This window comes from Erithacus rubecula (assembly GCF_903797595.1).
Source record: "Erithacus rubecula genome assembly, chromosome: 3".
Taxonomy (NCBI): Eukaryota; Metazoa; Chordata; class Aves; order Passeriformes; family Muscicapidae; genus Erithacus; species Erithacus rubecula.
Genome location: NC_136689.1, coordinates 69,508,089 through 69,514,088, shown reverse-complemented (window position 1 = coordinate 69,514,088; position 6,000 = coordinate 69,508,089). Strand labels below are relative to the sequence as shown.

The window sequence follows — 6,000 nt, the reverse complement described above, 5'->3', positions numbered from 1 at the left end:
AGGAAAAAAAGCATCATCCTGACAATATCTCTCAAAAATGAAAGAAGTCTTCTTCATACAGTCATGGACTTCAAATTGTGAACCACTAATTACTATAATTGATCAGAAGACAAATATCTTATGTACATTATGGAGAACACAACAGTTCCTGCACTAACTTTTCATTTTTAACAAAAATACAGAAGTCCTTCTTGGATATTATTAATTCCACTCTGTTTGAAATTAAAATTAAAATTTTAAAAATAAATAAAATAAAATAAAATAAGCAGCCTTACTAAAGCTAATCAGAGTATGATACATCTAGGAATGAATAACGCCCAAGGAGACCTCAGGGTCAGAGTGGGCAGTGAATCAACAATGCAATATGGCAGGGAACAAGAAAACCTGCAAATGTGGTCTGTCATAAAGAGAGATAGACTGTGTCCAGAAAGCTCCCGTGGGAATGCTCTGCAAATATCCACTGAGTTCCTGACCTGTCATTGCTGAAAAAAAAGAAAATAATGAGGGAACTAGGGGAAGTTCAAAGAAGAGCAACCAGAATGTTCTGCAGGCTGGGAAAACTCGGCTGTGGAAAGACTAAAATGGCCAGATAAGGGCAGTGGTACCTAAGTGGGTTTTCAGGGTGATTCGCTTGAGTTCACAAACATATGCAAAGCAGAATCCAGCTTCTTTACACTGCTTTGAATTTTGTAGTATTATACAGAGTCCTTAAAAGAAGAATTCTACCAACACAGTGGCTGTGGGAAATAGCTTGAAGGCTTTCTTAAGGAGCCTGTTGTCCACAAAAATATGGATTCATTACCTGGTATGCACCAAGCCAATAATTACACACTCATGAGAGACATTGATTATTTATTTATCAGTTGCACAAGCCTGGGTGCTTGATGGCATTCCACAAATCAAGCTCACCAGCTATCAAATTTTTACTATTTATACATTTCAGTAAATAAAGGAATTAGTGTTCATTGGAAACAAGTTACACAGTTCTCTATTAGTTAGTATCCTATCTTCTATTGGTTAATGATTCTCTTGTTTCTCATGCTAATTAATCTTTATGCTCAATCTTTCTCTTGAGTTGTTGGGTTTCTTGGGTCGATGGTCAGTGAATCGGCGTTCATGATGTCTCCCTGCCAGAAATACCTCTTACCTAGTTGGAGTAGATTTCAGCACAATTGCTGAGTTAGCTTTATTAATTTCTTCCTTACCTTGGGAGTTCTGCCAGTTGTCCTTGTGGCTCACAAATTCTGCATTCTTTGCATCCACTATCAATGAAACATCCTTCTTCCCAAGCTCTGGTAACCTCACCCTAGGTCTGAGATCACTGTAGCATGTCAGGCCCTAACCCTTAACAAGGCAATTCCTACCAAGTAATTTGTTTTCCTAACACCTGGACATCACTTAGAGCGTGCTTGTTAGCTGTTTCATGGGTTAAATCTCCCTTCTTGTTGACTATTGTTGAGAGTACACAAAGATCAAACATTAAAAAACATCCTTCCTTTAAAAAATTTTACATATTCCACATTTTACAACAAGCCCAGCACCAGCTTCAGCTATGCTGTGGACCTGGTGCTGCAGCACTGTAGAAATTACAGCACTAGCAGCAAGATTGCTACCTGAATTCCTGGTGCTCAGGGTATTTAAAGTATACTAAAAGCCTTGAGATAGTCCAGAAACAGGACACAAAGATGGCTTAGAGCCAGCACAAACCCATCCTTAAGACAATACAGCATGCAGAAAATATGAAAGGTGGATAGGAGGAAGGGAAGAAAAAATGAATAGAAAAAGAAAGAAAAACAAGATGACTTTAGATTTACTAGCAGGGAAAAAAACATAAAGGTCAAACCTAAGACTGTGGAGATGTGAGAGGCAAATGGCAGAAAGCTTCTCTTCTTGCAACATTTGCTATGAATCTTAAGGGGACACCATGCAGCTGAATTGGAGTGGACTCTTGACAGGTAAATAATAAACTGGTTGGCAATTTCCATCTTGTAATTTAATATATAGATTAGGAAAACATAAAGCCTTATTTCAGGCTGTATTTAGGCGGTTGGGGGGGAGGCGGGGGCAGAGGTTGTACAAAATGCATGTGTGCAGAGGGGCTCCAGGAGTCCCACAGCACAAGCTGAGATTTCAGTCCGTTCTGCATTGATTAGTCATAACCTCCTGAGTGGGGAGCCCTCCGGGAAGAGAGGGACCAAGCAAAAGCAGGTACCTGGAGAATCCCTCCGCTGCTTTCCATTCACATAGAAGCCGCCACATGCGACCACGAAGTGTCATTTCCATTAATAATTCACGGGAATATCTTGATTCATCAAGTCCAGGAACTTCCTGGGAAGTGTGGGAAAAGACCAGCGGGGCATCTCAGATGAGAGAAAAGGACTTAAGACCAGCTCGGAGGATGAGAAGCCGCACAGCACAAACACACAGTTCACAACAGAGCAGTGTGCCTCTGCCTCCTCTTTATCCCCCCTCCCCCGATTTTATTCCGCTTTAGCTATCGCTACCAAACGTCTGGGAAGAAGCTGGCTGCTCTCGGCGGGGAAGGGGGGCTCCCTGGCACAACCCTCCCCCTCTGCCCTCCCACCGCATTCAGTTGCAAATCCCTGCCCGCCGGAGGAATCGGCTCCGCGCCCGCTCCGCGCCCCGGCCCCGGTGCGGCAGCTCCGCGGCCCCGCAGCCGCAGCGCCGGCGCCAGGGGTGCGGGTGCGCGTATGTGCGGCTGTGTGTGCGCGCCTGCCAGGGAGCCAAGCCGAGAGGGAGGAGTTAGCCTTTTTTTTTTCCTCCCCCTCCTCCTTTCTTTTTTTTTTCCCTTTTTTTTTTTTTTTTTTTTTTTTTTTTTTTTTTTTTTTTTTATTAATCAGGAGCAGTGAATGGAAACCAATCAGATAGAGAGCCCCCTCGGCTCGGGCTGCCTGCATGCCGGAGTTAAAAAGTGCTGCTGGCCGAGCGGGAGCCCTAGTGCGAGGCGGGGAGGTTGAGCGACGGGAGAAGGGGCCGCGGAGCTGCGCTGCCTCCGACCCGGGCGAGGCTCGGCCGCTTCGTCCCTGCGTGCCGGTAAGGAGATAAGGAGATGCGACTCTGCACCTCTGGAGGGGCAAGTTGTGCCTCTCACCAGCCAGCCGCCTTCTGCTTTTTTTTTTAATTTTTTTATTTATTTTCTCCTCTTCCTTTCTTATTCTTTCTGCCGTGCTTATTGGGAATGCTGATTAAGGGGGGCGGGAGAAGGAGGAGGGGGACAGCACTTATTTGACAAAGTTGGCAGCTGTCTTGCGGAGGGCTCTGCCCCCGGCACCGCTCCGGGGTGACCTCCCCGGGGCTCCGCGCCCTGCCCGGCGCTCCGGGGCGTGCGGGCACCGCGGTTCCTGGCGTTGGAAGTCAGCAGAAGGGATGCGGCGTTTTCCTGGGGATTGTCATCGCCAGCAAGACACCTCGGGCCAGGAGAGGTGGTGAGAGTGGGAGAAGGGTCGTGTGTGCTTGGAAGAGGATAACAGTAATAATTAATAATAACAGCAGCAGAAGGATGAATAACTAGAAAATAATATTTTTTAAAGTCAGTCTCGATTTCTTGATATTGCCTGGTTGCTGTGATATGCATACAGGGCAAAACCCTTCGGCTCATGAGCGAAATCCGAGGCAAAGTGCAGAACTGAATGTAGAGCACAGTTGAAATGAGGCGCTTCCTCAGTGAAAAGAAGGGGGCAGAGTGAGCAGATCTGGGGACGTTACAGGAATTGACAAATGTGAAGTCTTTTATTTGATAAAAGAACGGGTTGGGGAGTGCTGGAAGAGGTGGAAGTAAGGGGGTAGGCGTATAGACATTTTTACAGGAAAGAAGTTGGGTAATTGCAGAAAGCAAGCACTCAATTTGGTGGTGTAGTAAATGTTTCTAAGGAGCTGGTAACATACTTTCTGTGTCAGCTAGGTTGAACTATTTATGTATTCATATATATGTAACACCTGCTTACACACACGGAGGGAAAACTGTTTGCATACTACATCTGTGTATTCTTATGCAAAAGGTTGAGAAGAGATAAGCAACAGCAGTAGAGGTCAGTGGCTGTGGAAAGGAGTCCTGTCACTGCTGCAATAAAATCCATATTTTACGGAGAGTTAAATGCAGCACTTTTAAAGTGCAAGTGGATGGTCACCTAAGTAATTCCTGATGACATTCAAGGTTGGAGAAGTTTAACGACTGAAATTACTCCCAGCACGATGGCACAGCTACTACTTTTATACAAATCAAGAAGATAGGGCACCTTTTTCCTTTTACTTGTGTGTGGTGTGGGATTTTAAAGTTCTGTTAGCAGTGCATGAGAGATTGAGTCGCACAAATTACTTACAGAGTGTAAGGTCAGTCCTTTCTCCAAATTTACTGTTCTTGCAAGGCTGGAATAGAGACTACAGTTCTTGTCTATTCAAGAATCTCTGAGGATGGAATGTTCATCCTACATGTGTACCTCATGCGCTCCATGCATGAACATTTGCACAAGGAGAACACTACAAGAACAAGGTTATTTCCATTCCCTTTTCTCACAGGACTGTGTGTAGTATCATTCTGGAAATGACATAATTCCAAGGGAATAAAATTGCTTGATCGTGCAGACCTCTTTGGTTTTAATCAAAATAGACATAGCTCTCCCAGTCAAGATAAAGGCTTATCTCCTGTATTTTCTGGGCTGAAATCTCTATTATGCAGACAGTTCTTTGCAAAAGTACTTGCATGTTACTTAAAACATTCCATAAAATTGATTAACATCTGTTCCTGAGCAATATAATGCTATGGGTAATGGTGCATCCCTATTCATTTCTTTTTTTCTAATTCCTGTTTAAAGGCAATAAGTTTGCATGTCACAGGAGAGTCGGGTAGGGCTTGGAGGCTTGTGTTCAAGATTAAGTAGATTCCTTTATCATGGATATATACAATTTTAAAGGCCTGGCAGCAATGACACAATTGGATAGCTCCTTTAAAGAGCCCAAACATGCTAATAAAGACTGCAAAGCTGAATCTCTTTTTACTCTCCATTCACATGTTATCTGACACAGCACCAGTAAATACATAATCTCATATGCTTCTGGCTTTCAGCTACACCATAATCTTTCTGGACATATTTCTACTGGTTTGCAGTTGACTTTTGAGCTGGGGGAGGGAAGAAGAAAGCAGCCAGTCTTTTCAGAACAACGTAATCGGAGCAGCAATACTTTTTTTTTTTTTTTTTTTTTTTTTCCCAGGGAAAATGGCATTGATTCAGTCCCGTTGTAGCTCTCTGCAATTATCCTTTGCAGCCATTTAAGTAACTGGGGTCCCCATAGGGACTTATTAGTCCCTCTAGGTATTTTAGTTTTCACACCAATTCACAGCTCTTGCATATCTCCATGCCAGCACACCAAAGATTACATTTATAGACACGGTTATCATTTTCTAACCAAGTTGTTCAACTAGAAATGTGCATCTTAACTTCTGACTCTTCTCTCTCTCTCTCTCTCCCTCTTTCCCTCCTCCCTTGCATAGCTCTTCCATGCAAACACTAACCTGCCTCTCAAAGCAACCTTCCCTTCAATAAAGTTTGCATTTTGCCATCTGCTGTTTCAATAATATTTAGTTGAGAGACTTCCTTCAAAGCAAAACATACACAGGTTAAAAAATGTGGGATATTTTTTCCCCCTGCTTTCTGCAGAAGATCTCAAAACTAATGTGAACTTCATAGAAGTTATGAATGTGCCTGTGCTCTCACCAGCTGAGATCCTCTTTAAATGAGCAACCCTCTTCTCAAGGGCATACTGGGTTCCTCTGAGCAGGAGCCTCCCTCCAGACCACTGTCCTCTCAATGTGCTACATCATTTTTACTTTGACTGGAAGCTTTCAGCATGCTGATATGCTGCTTATTAATAGAATCCTGCAGTATTTTGGGGGTTGGAAGGAATCACAGTTGGGTTTTCTGGTGGATGCCTGTGTGCTGTGTGGTGGCAAAGCAACATTTATCTGTTGTTAAATGAAATGGT

At 43.6% G+C, this 6,000-nt stretch overlaps 1 protein-coding gene across 3 annotated transcripts in view; it reads left to right on the top strand.

Annotated features, from left to right (window-relative positions):
• Positions 1-2,861: 2,861 nt before the first annotated feature.
• The window catches only part of CDH6 (cadherin 6), a 102,292-nt gene continuing 99,153 nt past the window's right edge, over positions 2,862-6,000 (top strand). For all 3 annotated transcript variants that reach the window (XR_013773591.1, XM_079300318.1, XM_079300319.1), the window contains exon 1: positions 2,862-3,054. The gene's annotated coding sequence lies outside the window, so the exon portion shown is untranslated. The remainder of the gene's footprint in view (positions 3,055-6,000) is intronic.